The sequence below is a fragment of the Bufo bufo genome, chromosome 2 (assembly GCF_905171765.1).
Source record: "Bufo bufo chromosome 2, aBufBuf1.1, whole genome shotgun sequence".
NCBI lineage: Eukaryota > Metazoa > Chordata > Amphibia > Anura > Bufonidae > Bufo > Bufo bufo.
Genome location: NC_053390.1, coordinates 660428164 through 660446589, shown reverse-complemented (window position 1 = coordinate 660446589; position 18426 = coordinate 660428164). Strand labels below are relative to the sequence as shown.

At 43.5% G+C, this 18426-nt stretch overlaps 1 protein-coding gene and 1 long non-coding RNA gene across 2 annotated transcripts in view; one reads left to right on the top strand and one right to left on the bottom strand.

Moving 5' to 3' along the window:
* LOC120990062 overlaps window positions 1–4134 on the bottom strand; it is a 37443-nt gene extending 33309 nt beyond the window's left edge. The window contains exon 1 of the long non-coding RNA XR_005776364.1: window positions 3942–4134. This is a non-coding gene — a long non-coding RNA (uncharacterized LOC120990062). The remainder of the gene's footprint in view (window positions 1–3941) is intronic.
* LOC120990060 (lecithin retinol acyltransferase-like) overlaps window positions 1–18426 on the top strand; it is a 52874-nt gene that overhangs the window by 29882 nt on the left and 4566 nt on the right. The gene's annotated exons all lie outside the window — the stretch shown is intronic.

The following is an 18426-nucleotide window of genomic DNA, read 5'->3' as shown; positions in this document are numbered from 1 at the left end:
TACTAGAGCTGCTAAAGTGCATTAGAGGTTGCTCTAGCCTCTGCTGGTAGCTCAGAGTAGTGTTGGTGGTGGTGCGCCACCGCCCTCTACCGGTGACAGTAGGGATAATGTACCGCCAACCTGGAGAACGTGGCTGCAGCTTGCCACAGACCGGAATCCACAGCCAGTGCGGGAAGGGGCAGAATCTCTGGCTGCAAAGGCTCAGGAAGGCCTGGAGCAGTTTGTTGAGGCTGCTTCCAAGGGAGTGTATAGGGAGGCATAAAACACGGCTGCACCTTAGGATTAAACGTTAATACGCTATTATTGATTTGTCCCACCCTCAGGGTTGGTGGCGGTGACAAGTCCGGTATTAAAGGAGTAGGGGCTGGTTGAATCTTCTCCTTGAAGAGCAGGCGGCCATCCAGGGTTTCCTGAAGGCACCTGGTCCTGGCCGCAGAGCCTGGATCCTCCTGCCAGGTCTCTGGGGTGACGGCAGGGGAGAGTGGTTTCTGCAGCAGGGTGACTCCAGCTGCAAACAGTCCTTGCATAGACCGCATGGGGGTATACTCCACTTGATCCCCCACATACAGATTGTGCCTCTCCTGGGGCAAATAGTGTCTCTTTACGGACCGGCGGCCTACAAACACTTCAGTCCCGGAGTAATTGTCTTGGAGGAACCCTACACCTCTCTCCACATAAAACCGTGCCGATTCTCCTGGTCAACTTGGGGTCTCCTGACTGGGGTGTATCAAGAACTTGTTTAACCCATTCTTCAATGGCCGACTTGTCCTCCCAGGCCGTCTGGGCAAATGCGGTAATTTCATGGGGCACCTCAGGATTCAGGCTGCTTAGCTGGCTGTAGCTGGGCGGCGGAGTGATGTTACACCTGCGCCTCTTCATAACTTCAGCCGATCCACCGCCAGGGTTAGTGCTTTTATTAAGACTGGCGTCTAAATGCCGGTCTTAATAAATTTGCCCCTATGTGCAAAAGCTGTCCAGTTCTGGGCATGGGCTTTCGATCTGAAAATAGACCTGAAGGCACAGTAGATGCCCGGCCAAAAAGAATAACATAACAGACACAATTTTGAGAAAAAAATTGACGCTATTGATCAACAGTAGGAACAGAGAGACTAGACTTCTTTGCATCAGAGACAATATTGTGAGACCCAGAAATTTGTGGTGAGAATATTGGCAGACCTTGCGAAGCACACCCACACTGATACCATAGACGTTTAAGAAAATAGAAGAGGAGAGAATATCTTGGCTGGTACTAGTGTATCCAGTATGGCCATAAAAAAACATAGTTTCCTGTAATACATACTGTACAATGGTAGTTGAGAGAAAATTACAATTCGGGTTAACAGTAGAGCCCTTTCAGGGTCCACAGGATCTCCTGAGAGAACTTACACAGCTAATGGGGACAATAAGGATCAACTGTTTTCATTCCCAGAGCTGTTACTCACTGAAAATTACTTTATTGGTCACTGAGATCTAGAACTGGCAACAATTATGGGGCTATTATACCTGAGTTTTGGGCAGCATTAGGCCTCTTTCACACTTGCGTTGTTGGGATCCGGCATGCACTTCCGTTGCCGGAGGTGCCTGCCGGATCCGTAACAACGCAAGTGTACTGAAAGCATTTGAAGACGGAACCGTCTTCCAAATGCTTTCAGTGTTACTATGGCACCCAGGACGCTATTAAAGTCCTGGTTGCCATAGTAGTAGTGGGGAGCGGGGGAGCGGTATACTTACAGTCCGTGCGGCTCCCAGGGCGCTCCAGAATGACGTCAGAGCGCCCCATGCGCATGGATGACGTGATCCATGTGATCACGTGATCCATGCGCTTGGGGCGCCCTGACGTCACTCTGGAGCGCCCGGGGAGCCGCACGGACGGTAAGTACACTGCTCCCCCGCTCCCCGCTACACTTACCATGGCTGTCAGGACTTTAGCGTCCCGGCAGCCATGGTAACCACTCTGAAAAAGCTAAATGTCGGGTCCGGCAATGCACCGAAACGACGTTTAGCTTAAGGCCGGATCCGGATCAATGCTTTTCAATGGGCATTGATCCCGGATCCGCCCTTGCGGCAAGTCTTCAGGATTTTTGGCCGGAGCAAAAAGCGCAGCATGCTGCGGTATTTTCTCCGGCCAAAAAACGTTCCGTTCCGGAACTGAAGACATCCTGATGCATCCTGAACGGATTACTCTCCATTCAGAATGCATTAGGATAATCCTGATCAGGATTCTTCCGGCATAGAGCCCCGACGACGGAACTCTATGCCGGAAGACAAGAACGCAGGTGTGAAAGAGCCCTTAGAGTTCCTAAATACAAAATTCCACTTAATGTAATTATTCCAAACTTCATGGAAAATAAAATGTACCTAAAGGTATTTTCCATTTTTTTTTAAATTGTCCCCTATAACCTTGCAGGACCTGTGAGAAGGGACTACCAGTCCTCACATCTAAACATCCTATACAGACAAGGTCATGAGCATTGCTACAGCCAGTGAGTGGCCTCAGCGGTGACATGTCCCCAAGCGGCACATCACTGCTGGGTCACATGCCGCTCGGGGACATGTCACCACTGCGGCCAGTCATTGGTTGCAGCAGTGCACATGACCCTGTCCTTTCAATACGTTTACAGATGGGGATAAAAGTCCAGTGAAGATATCTTAGGAACCACGGGACAGCAGGGAGCAGGTAAATAAAGCTCTCAGTGGATGCGGTGGGGGTAATTAAAAAAAAGCAGCAGTGGATGTGCTTTCACACTATATGAAAAAATATTAGCCTATGTGCACTCCCACAGTCCCGGCCACCAGAGAGGCCTATACGCTTTTTCCTATAGTATGCAAGCATGGATGGATTGCAGGGTGGCGGTAACCATGGAAACTAACTAATGTGGTGGAAAAATGAATCCAGCCAGCAAAGGAAGTAATATGGATAATGACAATACATTACTACGTGGCTTGTATTAACTTACTCTACATAATAAATGCCATTTGCTGAAGTGACACAACACCTTTAAAGGGGTTCTATAGAAATTATTTAAAATTGCGGCCAGCAATCTGTTCTAGAATGTGAACAGGACTAGGTGCCTCCAATTTAAGAGCTGCCTAGAGGGTGCTGGGGATGGGCCCTCACTACACATTACACTCTGGCACCTGCATATACTGGACAAATGGATCTGGATAGATTGGAGGCTTGGACAGAGAAGTGGCAGATAAGGTTTAACACTGACAAATGTAAGGTTATCCACATGGGAAGGAAAATACATGTCACCAGTTCATACTAAATGGTAAAACACTGGGTAACACTGACATGGAAAAGGACTTAGGAATTTTAGTGGACAGCAAAGTTAACTGTAGAAACCAGTGTCAGGGAGCTTCTGCCAAGGCCAATAAGATTACGGGGTGCATCAAAAGGGGCATATATGCCCGTGATGTGAACATAGTCCTGACACTTTGCAAATCACTAGTCAGACCACACATGGAGTACTGTGTACAGTTCTAGGCTCCTGTGTACAAGGCAGACATAGCAGAGCTGGAGAGGGTTCAGAGGAGGGCAGCTAAAGTAATAACTGGAACGGGTCGACTACAGTACCCAGAAATTATCAAAATTAGGCTTATTCAGTTTAGAAAAAAGACAACTGAGGGAAGATCTAATAACCATGTATAAATATATCAGGGGTCAGTACTAAGTATGGATCTCAAAGCACCCTCATAGCTCCCACAAAAGATGAAAATACATGTACATAACAAAATGGTAGGTAAGCCTGTACCAATCCAAATAATATCAGGAAATAATGATATCAAATTTACATAGCAAACCTAATGCTACAGAGGGTATGAAGTAACATACCTACTTCAAAGGGTTAACCACCCCTAAGACGCTGTAGGACCAGGAGAAACATAAAGAAAAAAATCAAATAAATATAACAAAAACCGAGGTCAGGACAATAACCAACCTGTGGACGTGTTTGAGGGAGCATGGTGCAAGGGGTCCAAGAACACACCTCGACGCACGTTTCGCCTTCGCTTCGTCAGGAGTTATTGGGAACTACCAGATCATTCCTTATAATTGCCTGTTGGGTTGGCCCATGTTAAATGTCCTCAAGAAGTCAGGGGTAAAACAGAAGATAACCATGTTCTGGAGAAAATCTGAAGTAAAAAAATAAATAAACAGGATAAGTTGCAACAGATGTTACCTTTTAATTAAAAAATATATTTAAGGCCCCTTTACACGGGCCAACACAGCATGCAATTATCAGGAGCAAACTGTTCATTACTGATAATTGCCTGGTCATTACAGGAGGTGAGAGCTGCATTTACATGCAGCAATCATCCCTGCTGTGTGGGGACAAACGATTGTTAGAGTGATAGCTTGACCCCATAGACATTGATTGTTGCTGGGTAGCGGTTTGGACAAAACAGTCTGCTGCCCAGAAACTATTTTTTTACACCAGCGGAACACCGCCTTGTAGTAATTGCCCTGATCATTGACCCACGTAATGGACCTTTAGTATCTGTTGAACTTGGATGAGCCTGAAAGAATATATCTGATTCTGATCCCAAGAGATACTACCTAGAAAGAATTCATTAGGGTGGGAGGGTGACTGCTGTTGTGGTGGCTGTTCTATTCCCTAGAGTAGTTGCAGATCATAGATTCCTGCAAACTGTGCTTTGTTCCATGGACCTATAAGACTCCTCACGCCGATTGGGCACCCTCCATAAGGGGATATAGTATAATAATAATCTTTATATAGCACCATCATATTCCGCAGCTCTTTATAATCAGGTGGTTCATGTACAAAATCATATATAACATAGCAACAAACAAGTTCACAAATAAAACAAGAGGAATGAGGGCCCTGCTTGCATCTATGAGGAGATAAGTGTGACACAAAAGGTAGCAAGTACTTCATTTATGCAATGGTTCAGCCTTCTTAACACAATAGATATAAGGCAGCATGAGGCAGTCTCCAGCTGATATCTGTAGTGCCTCTGAGTGCATGGGGCGTGGATATTTGATGATGGATCAGGTTTAGAAGAATACTGCTGAAGGTTGGGGGGGGGGGGGGGTGAATGAAGAACAGTTAGAGTCAGGGGATGTGAAGGTTGCCGGGGGTAAATGAAGAAGAGTAGACTTTTTATATCCACTGTATGTTAAAGGGGTTCTCCAGCCCTAACCTGAAAAATGAGCCCTGCATCTAACATGTGGAACCTCTTCACTGTCATGTGACCACAGCTTCGGCGTTTTGAGCGCTTCCTGTGCCTCGCCGTCTTCTCATTACTGACATCACCGCCTCATGCACTGATGGGCCAGCCATCTTTATTTCCCACTCCCGCACACTCGAAAGGCACCAGGAACTCCTCACTGGACGTCATCGCTGATGTCAGTAATCAGCTGAAGGCTTCAGTCTGAAGCTGGTGTTTTACAGAGCTGAAATGAACAGGCAGTCATAGCTGACAGCACCGTTCACTGCTGCTCAGGAGCCTTCTGTGAGAAGCTTGTGCTGGGCTCTGTAATGCGGCACCGTGGATGTCATTGGGGGGCACTGTGGATGGCATTTGAGGACACTGTGGATGTCACTGGGGGGGCACTGTGGATAGCACATGGGGGTACTGTGGATGTCACTGGGGGGGTACTTGGGATAGCACATGGGGGGACAGTGTAGATGGCATTTGGGGGCACTGTGGATGTCACTGTTATGTGAAAGTACCCTTAAGTATCCTTATTTAGCGGATCGGCAACTTGCAGGCCGCAAAACAGATACGGCCGTGTGCACGAAGCTTTAGATACACACTCTAGCAAGCAGTATCATACAAGATAGGATTACATACACAGTTCAGCAGGCAGGATCATAGAAGATAGGATTAGATACACAGCTCAGCAGAACAGATTGTACAAGATATGATTAGATACACAGCTCAGCAGGCAATATCATACAAGATAAGATAAGATACACAGCTCAGCAGGCCGAATCATACAACATAAGATTAGATACACAGCTCAGCAGGCAGCATCACACATGACAGTCTTTGATACAGCAACAGTAGACTGTATTGCAGATGATAGATTTAGATATAGAGGCACAGCAGACAGTATCATACAATATAGAATTAGATACACACCACAACAGACAGTATAGTACAAGATGGGATTAGATACACAGCTTAGCAGGCAGTATCTCACACCACCACCTGTGCAGCAGGTACAGCAGGCTGTGTCATACATAATAGGATTAGGTACACATGTGATTTGTTGTGCTTGCTGATTCAAGCTATTAATTGCTCTGGAGATGGGGAGGGAAGAGCCTGTGGACTGTCAGTGATGGGATTTAGACACTGAGTGAGAAAAGAACTTGCAGGATTTATGGCTGGCTGTAACATGGCCACATGTAGTGGAAGGAGCTCCTGCAGACTGAACTGTAGGGGCGGGGCTAGCCTGTGACGCATCAATCTGCAGTGCAGCCAGGCTATATCAATAAAGTTACCTATTCAACGAAACAGGAAACTAGGAAAATAAACAGATCTGCCAGGATAGTCTGATGTCCAGACAGGGGTAAGAAAGCATGGACATGAAAAACAGGTATTGGGGGCATATGTATGTATGGAGAGGGGTGCTAGGAACATTTAAAAAGCATTTTGATTTTAGGACCAGAAAACCTCTTTAACCACCTCCCGACCGCCTAACGCAGGGATGCGTCCTGAGGGAGGCCGGGTTATTCCTCCTGGACGCATCGCGTGAGCCGAGATTTCCTGTGAACGCGTGCTCACAGGATCGCAAGGTAGACGAGTTGATCTACAGCCTGCCAGCGGCGATCATTCGCTGGTAGGCTGTAGATGCGATATGCCGGCAATATAAATGCCTATTCTTGTCCGCAAAGCGCGGACAAGAATAGGACATGTTATATTTTTTTAGCGGGGCCGCGGAACGGAGCCACGGATGCGGACAGCACACGGAGTGCTGTCCGCATCTTTTGCGGCCCCATTGAAATGAATGGGTCCGCATCCGAGCCGCGAAAACGGCGGCTCGGATGCGGACCCAAACAACGGTCGTGTGCATGAGGCCTAAGGAGAATAGCAGAAACTCCTAATGCTGGCCATACATGTAATGATTGCGGAGACCCTCAAGGTATTCGCTGAGGGGCATATTGAGTCCATGAAAGATTGAACTTTTTGTCACAAGTTAGCGGAAAGGGAGACTTTGTGAGAAAAAACAAAAAAAAATTAATTTCCGCTAACTTGTGCCAAAAAAAAAAATCTTCCATGAACTCGCCATGCCCCTCACGGAATACCTTGGGGTGTCTTCTTTCCAAAATGGGGTCACATGTGGGGTATTTATACTGCCCTGGCCTTTTAGGGGCCCTAAAGCGTGAGAGGAAGTCTGGAATCCAAATGCCTAAAAATGCCCTCCTAAAAGGTACTCGTTGGCCTTTCGGCCCCATTGCGCATCTTGGCTGCAAAAAAGTGTCACACATGTGGTATCGCCGTACCCAGGAGAAGTAGGGCAATGTGTTTTGGGGTGTCTTTTTACATATACCCATGTTGGGTGAGAGAATTATCTCTGTAAATTGACAACTTTGTAGAAAAAATGGGAAAAGTTGTCATTTACAGAGATATTTCTCTCACCCAGCATGGGTATATTTAAAAATACACCCCAAAACACATTGCCCTACTTCTCCTGAGTACGGTGATACCACATACCACATGTGTGACACTTTTTTGCAGCCTGGGTGCGCAAAGGGGCCCAAATTTCAATGAGTACGTTTAGGATTTCACAGGGCATTTTTTACGCATTTGGATTCTAAACTACTTCTCACGCTTTAGGGCCCCTAAAATACCAGGGCAGTATAAATACCCCACAAGTGACCCCATTTTGGAAAGAAGACACCCCAAGGTATTTCGTGAGGGGTATATTTTACATATACCCAGACTGTGTGTGAGAAATCAATTGTTTGAGAAAAAAGTAGTAGGAATAGCTCACTCTTATGTGACAGGGAACAGGTGCTCTAGTCCAAATGGCTGTATCACCCGTACAGAGAAAAATATTGGAATTACTTGTAAATTGTGGACTGGCACTCTGTATGTGTGGCTTCAAATGAATACACAATAATTATGGTGATCACACTCAAATTTAATAAATGAAAAACTATCGTAATGACACTATAAAACTATTAAAAATTCATAAAAACATCAAACAAACATATGCATGCTCACATGCTAAATCGTATATGCAGGTAGTTCCTAAAATAAATTAGGTTAATTTTCTAATGAGACTGAACTAAATCTTTATATTTGATTTAAAAGTTCGCATAGAGTACATTCAGCTGTTATTGTGGCTTGCAGCTTGCAGGTGTTCTTAAAAGGGATGAAAAGCAATCCTGAATACTGTTCACCAGTTACTGCTTGATTATAGTTTGTTTGCGGTTTAAATGTCCAGACCTTAGTTTATGTCTATGATGGAAAAACAAGTACTGGTATGTACTATAATCACCGCCTATACAGGTCTTACCTGCTTCTAGGTGGATAAGAATATTTGTGTTCCAAGATATGGCATTACATACCCGACCTTAGAGTTGCTGCTGTGTTTGTTTCTCCACGCTATTCAGGCAGACGCCGGAATGTCACGTGGTCTGTATCAGGAAACAGGTTTGTATTTCGCAGCAAGGTATCGCAGGAACTTGGTGTTGAAAATGGGATCCGAATTTTTTTTTCTTATTTGGAGCGCTCCAATTTTTAGTAAGATTGATTTTAATAGATCATCCCTATAAAGGCCTTTTCTTAGTCCAGTGGAAGTTCTCAGCTGGTTACGCCAGACGCGTTTCGGGGACCTCTTACCCCTTCCTCAGTGGCAGCTGTGTGTGAGAAATATCTCTGTAAATGACAACTTTTTAAATTGTTTTATACAAAGTTGTCAATTTTTCAGAGATATTTCTCTCACCCCACATGGGTATATGTAAAAATACACCCCAAAACACATTGCCCTACTTCTCCTGAGTACGGCGATACCACATGTGTGACACTTTTTTGCAGCCTAGGTGCGTAAAGGGGCCGAAAGTCCAACGAGTACCTTTAGGCTTTACAGGGTTGCTCACAATTTAGCCCCGCCCAAAATGGCAGAACAGTAAACACACCCCACAAATGACCCCATTTCGGAAAGTAGACACCCCAAGGTATTCACTGAGGGGCATAGTGAGACTGTTGGAGATTTTTTATTTTTTTTGCCAATAGTTAGCAGAAATGGAAACTTTATTATTATTATTTTTTTTCTCAGAAAGTGTCATTTTCCGCTAACTTGTGAATTTTTTTTTTATTAAATCATACATGAACTCACCATGCCCCTCCGCGAATACTTTGGGGTGTCTTCTTTCTAAAATGGGGTCATTTGGGGGGTATTTATACTATCCTGGCATTCTAGCACCTCAAGAAACATGACAGGTGCTCAGAAAGTCAGAGCTGCTTCAAAATGCGGAAATTCACATTTTTGTACCATAGTTTGTAAATGCTATAACTTTTGCGCAAACCAATAAATATACACTTATTGGATTTTTTTTATCAAAGACATGTAGCACAATAAATTCGGACACAAACTTGTATAGAAATGTAATTATATTAGAACAATTTAACCAGAGAAAGTTAAAAATACACTTTTTTTGAGAAAATTGCGGCCTATTTTGATTAATATTGGAAAAACTAAAAATCTTAGCAGCAATCAAATACCACCAAAAGAAAGCTGTATTTGTGAGAAGAAAAGGAGGTAAAATTTATTTGGGTGGTAAGTTGTATGACCGGGCAATAAACCGTGAAAGTAGTGTAGTGCAGAATTGTAAAAAGTGGTCCGGTCATTAAGGGGGTTTAAGCTAGGGGGGCTGAGGTGGTTAACCACTTCACATCCGGGCCATTTGCCCCCACATAAAGTGACATATGTCACTTTATGTGGTAATAGCTTTGGAAAGCTTTTACTTATCCAAGCCATTCAGAGACTGTTTTCTCGTGACACAATGTACTTCATGATCGTCATAAGATTGAGTCAATATATTTCACCTTTATTTATGAAAAAATCCCAGAAAAATAAGCAATTTTCAAAATTTTAAAACAGAAAGTTATACCTCATAAAATATTTATTACTTAACATTCCCCATATGTCTACTTTATGTTGGCATCATTTTGTAAAATTTTTAAGAAAATTGCCAAAACCCACCTTTTAACCACCTCAGCCCCCAGTGCTTAAACACCCTGAAAGACCAGGCCACTTTTTACACTTCTGACCTACACTACTTTCACCATTTATTGCTCGGTCATGCAACTTACCACCCAAATGAATTTTACCTCCTTTTCTTCTCACTAATAGAGCTTTCATTTGGTGGTATTTCATTGCTGCTGACATTTTTACTTTTTTTGTTATTAATCGAAATTTAACGATTTTTTTGCAAAAAAATGACATTTTTCACTTTCAGTTGTAAAATTTTGCAAAAAAAAACGACATCCATATAGAAATTTTGCTCTAAATTTATAGTTCTACATGTCTTTGATAAAAAAAAAATGTTTGGGTAAAAAAAAAATGGTTTGGGTAAAAGTTATAGCGTTTACAAACTATGGTACAAAAATGTGAATTTCCGCTTTTTGAAGCAGCTCTGACTTTCTGAGCACCTGTCATGTTTCCTGAGGTTCTACAATGCCCAGACAGTACAAACACCCCACAAATGACCCCATTTCTGAAAGTACACACCCTAAGGTATTCGCTGATGGGCATAGTGAGTTCATAGAACTTTTTATTTTTTGTCACAAGTTAGCGGAAAATTATGATTTTTTTTTTTTATTTTTTTTTCTTACAAAGTCTCATATTCCACTAACTTGTGACAAAAAATAAAAAGTTCTATGAACTCACTATGCCCATCAGCGAATACCTTGGGGTCTCTTCTTTCCAAAATGGGGTCACTTGTGGGGTAGTTATACTGCCCTGGCATTCTAGGGGCCCAAATGTGTGGTAAGGAGTTTGAAATCAAATTCTGTAAAAAATGACCTGTGAAATCCGAAAGGTGCTCTTTGGAATATGGGCCCCTTTGCCCACCTAGGCTGCAAAAAAGTGTCACACATCTGGTATCTCCGTACTCAGGAGAAGGTGGGGAATGTGTTTTGGGGTGTCATTTTATATATACCCATGCTGGGTGAGAGAAATATCTTGGCAAAAGACAACTTTTCCCATTTTTTTATACAAAGTTGTCATTTGACCAAGATATTTATCTCACCCAGCATGGGTATATGTAAAAAGACACCCCAAAACACATTCCTCAACTTCTCCTGAGTACGGGGATACCAGATGTGTGACACTTTTTTGCAGCCTAGGTGGGCAAAGGGGCCCATATTCAAAAGAGCACCTTTCGGATTTCACAGGTCATTTTTTACAGAATTTGATTTCAAACTCCTTACCACACATTTGGGCCCCTAGAATGCCAGGGCAGTATAACTACCCCACAAGTGACCCCATTTTGGAAAGAAGAGACCCCAAGGTATTCGCTGATGGGCATAGTGAGTTTATGGAACTTTTTATTTTTTGTCACAAGTTAGTGGAATATGAGACTTTGTATGAAAAAAAAAAAAAAATAAGCATTTTCCACTAACTTGTGACAAAAAATAAAAAATTCTAGGAACTCGCCATGCCCCTCACGGAATACCTTGGGGTGTCTTCTTTCCAAAATGGGGTCACTTGTGGGGTAGTTATACTGCCCTGGCATTTTCCAGGGGCCCTAATGTGTGGTAAGTAGGTAAATGACCTGTGAAATCCTAAAGGTGCTCTTTGGAATATGGGCCCCTTTGCCCACCTAGGCTGCAAAAAAGTGTCACACATGTGGTATCGCCGTATTCAGGAGAAGTTGGGGAATGTGTTTTGGGGTGTCATTTTACATATACCCATGCTGGGTGAGAGAAATATCTTGGCAAAAGACAACTTTTCCCATTTTTTTATACAAAGTTGGCATTTGACCAAGATATTTCTCTCACCCAGCATGGGTATATGTAAAATGACACCCCAAAACACATTCCCCAACTTCTCCTGAGTACGGCGATACCAGATGTGTGACACTTTTTTGCAGCCTAGATGCGCAAAGGTGCCCAAATTCCTTTTAGGAGGGCATTTTTAGACATTTGGATACCAGACTTCTTCTCACGCTTTGGGGCCCCTAGAATGCCAGGGCAGTATAAATACCCCACATGTGACCCCATTTTGGAAAGAAGACACCCCAAGGTATTCAATGAGGGGCATGGCGAGTTCATAGAAATTTTTTTTTTTTGGCACAAGTTAGCGGAAATTGATATTTTTAATTTTTTTCTCACAAAGTCTCCCGTTCCGCTAACTTGGGACAAAAATTTCAATCTTTCATGGACTCAATATGCCCCTCACGGAATACCTGGGGGTGTCTTCTTTCCGAAATGGGGTCACATGTGGGGTATTTATACTGCCCTGGCATTCTAGGGGCCCTAAAGCGTGAGAAGAAGTCTGGAATATAAATGTCTAAAAAATTTTACGCATTTGGATTCCGTGAGGGGTATGGTGAGTTCATGTGAGATTTTATTTTTTGACACAAGTTAGTGGAATATGAGACTTTGTAAGAAAAAAAAAAAATATTCTGCTAACTTGGGCCAAAAAAATATCTGAATGGAGCCTTACAGAGGGGGGGGGGATCAATGACAGGGGGGTGATCAATGACAGGGGGGTGATCAATGACAGGGGGGTTGATCAATGACAGGGGGGTTGATCAATGACAGGGGGTTGATCAATGACAGGGGGGGTGATCAGGGAGTCTATATGGGGTGATCACCACAGTCATTGATCACGCCCCTGTAAGGCTTCATTCAGACGTCCGGATGCGTTTTGCGGATCCGATCCATCTATCAGTGGATCCGTAAAAATCATGCGGACGTCTGAATGGAGCTTTACAGGGGGGTAATCAATGACAGGGGGTTGATCAATGACAGGGGGGTGATCAGGGAGTCTATATGGGGTGATCACCACAGTCATTGATCACGCCCCTGTAAGGCTTCATTCAGACGTCCGGATGCGTTTTGCGGATCCGATCCATCTATCAGTGCATCCGTAAAAATCATGCGGACATCTGAATGGAGCTTTACAGGGGGGTAATCAATGACAGGGGGGTGATCAGGGAGTCTATATGGGGTGATCACCACAGTCATTGATCACTCCCCTGTAAGGCTTCATTCAGACGTCCGGATGCGTTTTGCGGATCCGATCCATCTATCAGTGCATCCGTAAAAATCATGCGGACATCTGAATGGAGCTTTACAGGGGGGTAATCAATGACAGGGGGGTGATCAGGGAGTCTATATGGGGTGATCACCACAGTCATTGATCATGCCCCTGTAAGGCTTCATTCAGACGTCCGGATGCTTTTTGCGGATCGGATCCATCTATCAGTGCATCCGTAAAAATCATGCGGACATCTGAATGGAGCTTTACAGGGGGGTGATCAGGGAGTCTATATGGGGTGATCACCACAGTCATTGATCATGCCCCTGTAAGGCTTCATTCAGACGTCCGGATGCGTTTTGCGGATCGGATCCATCTATCAGTGCATCCGTAAAAATCATGCGGACATCTGAATGGAGCTTTACAGGGGGGTGATCAATGACAGGGGGGTGATCAGGGAGTCTATATGGGGTGATCACCACAGTCATTGATCATGCCCCTGTAAGGCTTCATTCAGACGTCCGGATGCGTTTTGCGGATCGGATCCATCTATCAGTGCATCCGTAAAAATCATGCGGACGTCTGAATGGAGCTTTACAGGGGGTTGATCAATGACAGGGGGGTAATCAATGACAGGGGGGGTGATCAGGGAGTCTATATGGGGTGATAACCACAGTCATTGATCACGCCCCTGTAAGGCTTCATTCAGACGTCCGGATGCGTTTTGCGGATCCGATCCATCTATCAGTGGATCCGTAAAAATCATGCGGACATCTGAATGGAGCTTTACAGGGGGGTAATCAATGACAGGGGGGTGATCAATGACAGGGGGGTGATCAGGGAGTCTATATGGGGTGATCAGGGGCTAATAAGGGGTTAATAAGTGACGGGGGGGGGGGGTGTAGTGTAGTGTAGTGGTGCTTGGTGGGACTTTACTGAGCTACCTGTGTCCTCTGGTGGTCGATCCAAACAAATGGGACCACCAGAGGACCAGGTAGCAGGTATATTAGACGCTGTTATCAAAACAGCGTCTAATATACCTGTTAGGGGTTAAAAAAAACACATCTCCAGCCTGCCAGCGAACGATCGCCGCTGGCAGGCTGGAGATCAACTCTCTTACCTTCCGTTCCTGTGAGCGCGCGCGCCTGTGTGCGCGCGTTCACAGGAAATCTCGCCCATCGCGAGATGACGCATATATGCGTGACTCTGCGCAGGGCTGCCACCTCCGGAACGCGATCCTGCGTTAGGCGGTCCGGAGGTGGTTAAGGATCGGTTCAGGTCTGAAGTCACTTTGTTGGGCTAACATAGTGGATACCCCCCATAAATGGCCCCATTGTAGAAACTACACCACTCAAGTTACTTAAAACTGATTTTTTTTAACCCTTTAAGTGCTTTACAAGAATTAAAGGAAAATAAAGATCACATTTTTAAATTTCACTTTTTTGGCAGATTTTCCATTTTAATCCATTTTTTTCTTTAACACATCGAGGGTTAACAGCCAAACAAAACTCAATATTTATTACCCTCATTCTGCGGTTTACATAAACACCCCACATGTGGTCGTAAACTGATGTAAGGGCACACGGCAGGGCGCAGAAGAAAAGAAGCGCCATATGGTTTTTGGAAGGCAGATTTTGCTGAACTGGTTTTTAGATGCCATGTCCCATTTAAAGCCCCCCTGATGCACCCTTACAGTAGAAACTCCCAAAAAGTGACCCCATTTTGGAAACTAGGCGATAAGGTGCCAGTTTTATTGGTACTATTTTGGGGTACATCTGATTTTGAATTGCTCTATATAACGGATGCCCAACCTGCGGCCCTCCAGCTGTTGCAAAACTACAACTCCCAGCATGCCCAGACAGCCTTCACCTATCAGCTTACAGCAGAGCATGATGGGAGTTGTAGTTTTACAATAGCTGGAGGGACACAGGTTGAGCATCCCTGCTCTATATTATGTTTTTTGTGAGGCAAGGTAACAAAAATATGGTTGTTATGGCACTGTTTTTATTTTTTACATTCATCTGACATGGTAGATCATGTGCTATTTTTATAGAGCAGGTTGTTATGGACGCAATGATATCAAATATGTCTACTTTGTTTGTTTGTTTCAGTTTTACATATTAAAGCATTTTTGAAAAAATATTATGTTTTTGTGTCTCCATTTTCTGAACGCCATATATTTTTTATCGTCTTGTGCAGGGGTTCGTTTTTTGAGTTCACGTTTTTATTGGTACCATTTTTGGGCACATATGATTTTTTGATCATTCATTATAACACTTTATGGGGCAAGGTGACCAAAAAATTGGTTGTTTTAGCACAGTTTTTATTTATTTATTTTTAGAGCGTTCACCTGAGGGGTTAGATCATGTGACATTTTTATAGAGCAGATCGTAACGGATGTGGCGATACTTAATATGTATGCTTTCTCTTATTTAAGTTTTACACAACAATAGCATTTTTGAAGCCAAAAAATTATGTTTTAGTGTCTCCATAGTCTGAGAGCCATAGCTTTTTTATTTTTTGACCGATTGTCTTAGTTAGGCTCTCATTTTTTGCAGGATGAGGTGACAGTTTGATTGGTACTATTTTGGGGGACATATGCCTTTTTGATCGCTTGCTTGTTGCACTTTATCTGATGTTAGGTGACAAAAAATGGCTTTTTTGGCACAGTTTTTATTTTTTATGGTGTTTATCGGACTGGGTGGAACTTTTTTTTATTTTACCACTTTATTTTTTTATTTTTTATTTTACACTTTGCGTCCCCTATAAGGTCATACAAGACCTTTGGGGGAGACTTAACTTCACTTTTTTTTTCCAGTATTGATTTCTCCTGTAACTGGGGCTGACATAGTAGCCCCAGTTACAGGGTAAATACACCCCCCAGAGAGGCTGTACAGCACTATACAACGCTGTACAGCCTCAGTGCAGGGCTAATCGAGGATTGTAGAAGACCCGACAGCTCCTGCACTCTCCCGGACGCATAGCGCTTCCTGAGCTGTACCCACAGCGCTCGTTGAGCGCTGTGTATACAGCGATCTAGAAGGCAGGAACATCTTGGAACTACCCCTGCCTTCTCTCTGGGTTGCCCTGCTGTCACTGACAGCGGACAACCCGCTCTGCAGCTGCACGATTAGCGTCCAGCTGCCATCTCTGAATGGACGTTCAGAAACATCCATTCAGAGATAGAGATCCACCTCCCGGACGTTTATAGTCAACGGGCAGACGGGAGGTGGTTAAGTTGCCCCACAAAGATCTTGTGTCATAATAGGCCAATCTTACAGAGTATGAATAGCTTAAAGGGGTTTTGCCATCACATACAATGGGGGCATATTGCTAGGATGTTCCCCTATTGTCTGATAGGTGCGGGTCCCACCTCTGAGACCCGCACCTACCACGAGAACGGAGCAGGGAAATTAATGAAGGGCGCACTGCGCATGCGCAGCCGTCCTCCATTTATTTCAATGGAGCCGCCGAAAATAACTGAGCGCTGCCTTAGCTATTTCCGTCTGCCCCATAGAAATTAATTGGAGCAGGGACCGCTCCCATTCACTTGTATGGGAGCAGCAGGGAGTAGCACTTGGTGGTGGACGAACCCCTTGAAACCCAGGGTCCTCCAGCCACAGCTCTCCCAGCTTCGTTGTCCTTGTAGGTGTGGGTCCCAGAGGTGGGACCCACCCCTATCAGACAATGGGAGAATACCCCTTTAATCTGGGTACCAGCCTAAAAAAATCATTGGAAATCATCATAGTAAAAATTTTCTCTGATTTTTCAGATACAATTTTTCTCTATTTTGTGTGGGCAGCGTTAGAATATATATTTTTTTTTTTTAGTTGCTGAATGTTATCATTTGCAGCTAACAAGGATAACCATTATGGATCTACAGACTACACTTTGAAGATCTGAGTATAAAATAGAGAATAAGGACTATATTAAAAAGCAGCACATCCCATAATAATAGCGGTCTATTTGCGGTTTGTCTGGGTACGAGTACCATTTTTATTTAGAATTAGGTGTGCACTTATATGTACGGATGGATTTGGGGTCCCTCACAGGGTTTTTATTGTATGCAATATTTTAAATTTCTTGTGGCTATAATAAACATGATTATATTTTAATCTGTATAGCCTTGAGGAAAGGAGGACATCACTTGGATCCCCAAAAATCCATAAAGGGGATTGGGGATAGAGCTTTTTTGAGCCATTGTGAGCTAAACCTGTGGCTTGTTTTACTATGCCAGACAGCCGGGAAGGAAGTATCCAGTTAAACATCTTTTCTCTTTGATGAGTAAGAAAACTATACACTATAGCAAAAAGAAACCTGGAAGGTCAGGAAATTGGGCCATAAACAAGTCAATTCACAAAACACAGTGCAGAGTAAAAGGTATATGCTGTCTGCCTCGTTTTATGCAGGGAGTAGGGATAGATTCTTACCAAGTAGGAGTTATAAGGTAATCTTTTGTGGTGCCTTGTTAAGATAGCACAAAAAAGCCTGGCTAATGGCTGATGACAGTGTGCTGGCAGGCTCCGAGGGAAAAGCTGTCTGTATACAAGTGGATAAAGGATCAAGTTCTCTTTTCTCCAGGCCTCAATGGCCCAGTCATTTTTCAGGTAAGATGAATGTGTCTTCCCATCTATCATTACTTGCAGGCTCTCTGGGAAGTTGAAGCCCTGTGGGTTAGTAGTGCATTTACTTGGCTGCTTATGTTATTAGTTACCGAATAAGGAGCTTTGTTGACAAGACAGAGCTGCCCTTTTGTGAGCTTTGTTCCTGGGGTTTATTCATTTACATAATGGATTAGCATGTATCAAAATGCACTTTAAGGGATTGCTCCATTTTTCTTGCTTTCCTTTTTGATGGACTTAAGAAGATGGTATAACTGCAACGACTTAAATAGTTAGTGTAGTACTAAACATATCTATTTAACAAGAGCATATCCATTGTCAATCAAAAAGACAGTGTTTCCTACACTAACTATAATGCTATTACTTCCTTTTTTGTGAAAGTCATATTGTGTCAAGCACTAATCTGTAATATGACTTTTAACATACAGTATATATACACTGTAACTTAGCATTCACACTAGTATGTCCTCACTTGCCAGGGGTCTTTTTCTAATTATATTTTCAATAGTTTTTTTTTAATACTCAATAAATATAACTGACAGTTCAATATTTATGACATTTTCCATGTTTGGTTTAATATTTGCAACAAACGTTACGAGTATGCATATTATTTTTATTTGT